Source organism: Coptis chinensis, chromosome 5 (assembly GCF_015680905.1).
Source record: "Coptis chinensis isolate HL-2020 chromosome 5, ASM1568090v1, whole genome shotgun sequence".
NCBI lineage: Eukaryota > Viridiplantae > Streptophyta > Magnoliopsida > Ranunculales > Ranunculaceae > Coptis > Coptis chinensis.
Window position 1 is genome coordinate 77,343,590 of NC_141460.1, and position 6,477 is coordinate 77,350,066.

At 37.6% G+C, this 6,477-nt stretch overlaps 1 non-coding gene across 1 annotated transcript; it reads right to left on the minus strand.

The window, feature by feature from the left end:
• Nucleotides 1-291: 291 nt before the first annotated feature.
• Nucleotides 292-398, minus strand: LOC147499024 (small nucleolar RNA R71). Its single transcript, XR_015197227.1, has one exon. It is a non-coding gene; the product is annotated as a small nucleolar RNA R71 (small nucleolar RNA).
• Between the last annotated feature and the right edge of the window lie 6,079 nt (nt 399-6,477).

Consider the following 6,477-nt stretch of genomic DNA (forward strand, 5'->3'; position numbering starts at 1 on the left):
AACCCAGTGGGGGATTTTTGAATCCCCCCGAATATATTTAATTTGTTACCCGTTTTTCATGGTTTAGACCACGAGAAGCCTTATCAACATATGCGTAGGATTGAACAAGTTCTTACCACATTTCATCATCCTATCGTAGGTTCGGAATAAATTAAATTGAGGGTGTTTCCTTTCACCCTAGCCGATAAGGCGGCATCTTGGTTAACTGCCCAAGCGTCTAATTATGTGGACTCATGGGCCAAACTTGTTCAATTATTCATGGAACAGTTTTACCCACCATTGAAGACAGATGAAATGATATATAAGATTCATTTCTTCCACCAGAACCCTCATGAATCCTTTTCAAAGGCCTGGAATCGTTTCATTGATCTTCTCATCGAGTGTCCACATCATAACCTTGCGAAAGACACGCTTGTTCGTGCCTTTTTTAAAGGGTTTTTACATCACCATAAGGAAGGTTCTTGATATAATGAATGGGGGTGGTTTTCTTAGTAAAGGAGCCTCAGAGACTTATAAGTTTTTGGAGGATCAATCTAAGCATAATAATAATGGGGGGTAATGACATCCCCCGTTTCGCTAATTCTTCTTTCATAGTTAAGGCTGCCAGTATGTTTGAGGTTAAATATAATCCTGAGCTTAAAACTTTAATCGAATCTCTCACTAAAAAGATAGAAGCTATTTATATCCAACAAAAGCCTACTCCTATCATGAATGTCAACGCTATTCCTTGTAATTTATGTTTGAGTTCTAAGCACCCCGACTCCTATTGTCCTATAGTCTATGAACAATATAACCATCTGCTCAACTGGACAATGTTTGTTCCATTAATAGCGAACCTAACGCACCTTGGAGACAACATCCCAACTTCAGTTGGAGAAATAATCACCTAGTTACACCTCCATGGTTTAATAATCAAAACGATAGGCCAGCAAACACTTAAAACCAAGCTCCACCGAGACAAGGACAAGGACAAGGTAATTATAATAATTATAATTATAATTATAATACTAATAGAGGTATCGTTTCGGTTACTAATAACTATCGCAACCCATCTGTTAATAATCAACGTGAGATAGTTCTAGTCACACCACCTGTGGCCACTATACCTTCACAACCGGATCGTTTCGAAGCCTACATGCAGGCTAACCAACAGATGTTACAATCCATTAATCAATCTAACCAACATCTGTTACAATCCATTAATCATTCCATCCAACAGTTAGCCCAAGAGAAAGCTCAACCAAAAAGTTTGTTTCCAGGTCAAGCCATACCTAATCCTAAAATGCCAAGCACAACCTTTGAAGTAACCGGTAATCCTAGTAATGAACATATCAATGTAGGTGAGTTAAATGCCATCACCACTCTCCGCTTTGGCAAGATAACGGGCTGTTGTTACCCCACCAGTGATTATTGTACCTGATAATTTACTAGATACTGATATGGTAACTGACGATCCTGTAGAGGTACCAGTTAAACCTCAACCTAAGAGGAAAGTGGCCAAGGTTAAAACTCCTAAAGATCCATATGCTAAATATAGAGAGAACCCACTGTTTCCCCAGAGGCTAGCCATGTTACACAATGATACAAACTTTGATGAGATTAGGGAAATTTTTAAAAATCTAACGATAAACCTACATTTTCTTGACGCTATTAAAAAGTTCCCACAACATGCTAAGTTTCTAAAAGAGTTGTGTACTACTAGGCGGAAGACCAATATGCCAAAAGACGCATTTTTAACTGAACAGTTCCCAACTCTATTTGAACATAATGGAATTGTTAAGTACAAGGATCCTAGTCGTCCTACTGTACAATGCACCTTGGGGGATACCCACACTACGATTACACTATTAGACTTGGGGGAGAGTGTTAACTTACTCCTTTATTATTTATATAAACAAATAGGTCTACAAGAGATGCAACCAACTAAAATGACATTGCAATTAGCGGATCGTTCTATTAAGTATCCTAAGGGTGTGGTTGAAAACGTGCTGGTTAAAGTTCAAGATTTTTACTACCCAGCAAACTTCGTTATCCTAGACACAGAAGTCGCTAACGATTGTGTTCCTATCATTTTAGGGGGTCCTTTCTTGGCAACTGCCAACTCGCTCATAAATTGCCGCGATGGTTCGATGTCCATGTCTTTTGGTCATCTTTCTGTTGAGGGAAATGTTTTCAATGTGATGAAACAGTTACCCGATTCATCTATAGATTGGGATGTTAGCATGATCGAGAGCTTAGCTCAAAATTATTTCAACAATACATTTCCTATAAATCAGATGCACCAGTTCCTTTCCTTCGGGAATTCCGACTTCGACGATGACTCCTACTTAAAGGAAGTCAATGCCCTTTTTGAATCTACTCCTATCTTAGATCCTTCTGTAGCTCCATCTTCTGAGTTTGAAGACCTCTTACCTAAACAGGTCTTCACTACTCAAGATGAGGGCCTTTCGGAATCCTTTTTACTCATTCGTCCCACCCACCCCGCGTGAAATATATCCAGCTTGATCCGGATGGTAGTCATCCGGTGATCATATCTTCTCAGTTATATGCTGATGAAGAGGCACATTTGATTAGGGTGATTAGGAAACATCGTCCCGCGATTGGTTGGTCCCTGGGCGACATTAAAGGGATTGACCTGGTGTATGCACACATCACATACATTTGGAGGATAATACGAAGACTTCACGCGAACATCATATATCCCATCTCCGATAGTGAATGGGTAAGTCCTATTCACATAGTCCCTAAGAAATCGGGGGTTACCATTTTTCCTAATGCTGCGGGTGAATATGTTTCCACGCGTGTTCCTATGAAATGGAGGATCTGTATTGATTACAGACGCTTAAACGTCATGACACAAAAGGATCACTTCCTTTACCCTTTATAGATCAGATGCTCGAACGTCTAGTTGGTCATGCTTATTATTGTTTTTTAAATGGCTATTCTGGCTATTTTCATATCATTATCGATCCTGATGACCAAGACAAGACTACCTTCACATGTTTTTTGGAACGTATGCTTAAAAACGGATGCCTTTTGGTCTCTGTAATGCTCCTGGTACCTTCATATATTTAGTGACATGGTGAAGCGCTTTATGGAAGTTTTCATGGATGATTTTTCTATCTATGGAGACTCTTTTAGTGAATATCTGTCTAACCTTTCTTAGGTGTTGACACGATGTGAGAAGAAAAATCCAGTTTTAAATTGGGAGAAGTGTTATTTTATGGTAAAGAAAGGGATAGTGCTAGGTCATATTGTATCTAGTGACGGCATAGAAGTAGATAAGGCTAAATTGGATAAGATAGCGTCTTTACCTATACCACGGACTGTCCATGACATTAGAGCCTTTTCAAGCCATGCAGGGTTCTATAGGCGTTTTATTAAGGATTTTTCAAAAATAGTTAGGCCTTTAACTAATCTGCTTTTAAAATATGTCATATTTGATTTTAACTTTGACTGCAAACAGACTTTTGAAACTTTAAAATCCGATTTAACATTTGCACCGATTATACAGCCTCTCGATTGGTCTAAACATTTCGAGCTTATGTGCGACGCTAGCGATTATGCTGTTGGTACTGTGTTAGGCCAAAAACTAGATGATAAGTCCACCATGATTTATTATGCTAGTAAAACTTTAAATGATGCTCAACGCAAGTACACTACTACTAAAAATGAATTTTTAGCTATGGTTTATGCTTTAGATAAGTTCCGCCCTTATTTGGTTGGTTCTAAGACCTTAGTCTACACCGACCATGCAGCTCTTAGGTACCTTCTCTCCAAGAAAGATGCTAAACAGAGATTGATCCAATGGATTCTTCTCCTACAAGAATTTATCCTAGAAATTAAGGATAAACGAGGGGTAGAAAATGTGGTTGCCGATCACTTATCTAGACTTACCAATGACAATGATAATGATTTTGAGTCCATACCTGATTCATTTCCTGATAAGCATCTTTATTCTATTTTTTCTGCACCATGGTATGCCGACATTGTGAATTATTTAGCTTCTGATATTATTCTTGATGTTTGGTCAAGAAATAAATGTAAGAAGTTTTTGGCCAGAGTTAAGCTATACTACTGAGATGAGCCCTACCTTTTTAAGTATTGTGCGGATCAAATTATTCGTTGTTGTATTCCCCAGTGGAAATATAATGAGGTTTTATCTTTCTGCCATGACAAAGAGTGTGGCGGCCATTTTAGTGGTATGAAAACGGCTGCTAAGGTTCTTAAATATGGTTTTTATTGGCCTACCTTTTTAAAGATGCCCAAATTCATTGCAAGACGTGTGTTCGTTGCCAACAACTTGGGCGTATTACTAAACATAATATGATGCCTTTAAATCTTATTTTGGTGGTAGAAATTTTTGATGTCTGGGGCATTGATTTCATGGGTCATTTTCCTGTTTCCCACGGTTTTATTTATAGTCTTGTTGCCATGGACTCGTTTCCAAATGGATAGAGGCTATGGCTTGCCGTAGCAATGACTATAAGACAGTTGTGTTTTTTGTTAAGGAATACATTTTCTGTCGTTTTAACATTCGTAAAGCCATCATCAGTGCTGGTGGAACTCATTTTTGCAATAGAGTTATTGATTCTTTAGTTAAAAAGTACGGAGTTACCCATAAGGTGGCAACTCCTTATCATCCACAAACTAGTGGCCAAGTATAAGTCTATAATAGGAAAATAAAGAAAATATTAGAAACAACAGTAAATCCTGATAAAAAAGATTGGTCTAAGTGTCTTACTGATACCTTATGGGCATATCGGACTGCTTTTAAATCTCCTATAGGTATGTCTCCCTTTAGACTTGTGTTTGGAAAACCTTGTCACTTGCCCGTTGAATTAGAGCACCGTGCTATGTGGGCTATAAAGAGCCTTAACTTAAATATGGATGAGGCAGGTGTCAAGTGCAAATTACAATTAAATGAGCTTGTAGAATTCGTAGCGATTCTTATAATCTCGCGAAGGATTATAAAGCTAACATGAAACGTGTTCATGATTAACAAATTTTGCATTAAGAGTTTGTGGTTGGTCAAAAGGTTTTGCTTTACAATTCCCGTTTGCATATTTTCTCAGGGAAATTAAAAACTCGTTAGTCTGGTCCTTTTCTGGTTACTGAAGTCACCCCTTACGGGGCAATCACCTTGGTAAATTCCAATGACAATAGTACCTTTCAAATTAATGGCCAACGGTTAAAGTATTTTCACGAGTTAATGTCCCCAAATGAAGAGGATGTCCTTTTACAGGACCCTGTCTATGAGGACTGACCTTTAATGTTTGGTGTACTTCCTTTCATTTCCATATATTGGTGAGTGCACCAGTCAGATAACCGGGCCTTCCCTTTGGAGTGTGTGGCTGTAAGTACCGGATCTTAAGTCCATGTTTAACGTAATTCACGTTTTCCACTCTTGCATGTTTTATCGGTTTTTGAGCCATGTTTCTCTATGGTGTGAATTACGACTTTATTGCTTTATTGTTTTCCTTTATATTAATCCTTATTCATAAAAAAAAATAAAAAATATCAAAACCATAAAAATAGTAATCTAGCAAGTCTCAGGAATTTGACTTTAAAAGACACGTTTTTAAAACAAATTTTCTAAACTATGTTTGCAAAAAATTTGTTTGGGGGGTGGGGTGTTGGTCTTTCCATTCTTGATCGCTCAACTTTCTATTATTGTTGTTATGCCGTTTAGTCGTATTTTGATTCAGGTTGACACTATCTATGAATTTAGATTCCTTTTGCTCACATAACTTATGTCATGCACGCACTTCGAGGCATTTTCCATTTTCTTATATGTTAACCACAGTTAGATTTGAGTTTTTTTTATAGATCATTGGATTGTACTATCTTTGATGATCGTTTTCATAGCTCATTCATAAAACTCAGACCATTAACGAATCGGGTATTTTAGTTTTAATTTTACGCAACATGGGACAGAATGGGTATTTAGGAATTGTTTTGGGCTTGGGCCCAAAAGGGTTACCCTATGTACGCACGTGTCTCGCACGTGATTCCCAAAACCTCAACAGCAAAAGAAAAACCTTTCGCGTTCTTCATTTTCTCCATGCCTCCAAGAACACCATCGACCACACACACACACACACACACACACACATATATATATATATATATATATATATATATATATATATATATATATATATATATATATATATATATATATATAAATCTACAACACCCACCGCGACCCACTCCAGATTTCCAATAGAGTTTCAATTAAAACTCTTTCCCACCTTGCATTCACCCCAAATTTGAAATCAAAACCTCAATGGCTTCTCAAAACCGAAAAATTCTTCCGGAACAAGCTTTTACTTCCAACCAATTTTCTCCCTTTTATGATACCGAGATGATTAGTAGGAGGTGGCAAAAGTTGTGGTATTCGGCGAATGATTTTTATCACACCGATTTGGTGTTGAGTTTTTATAAGAAGAGGGAGATTGAGGGTCAGAAGATTTT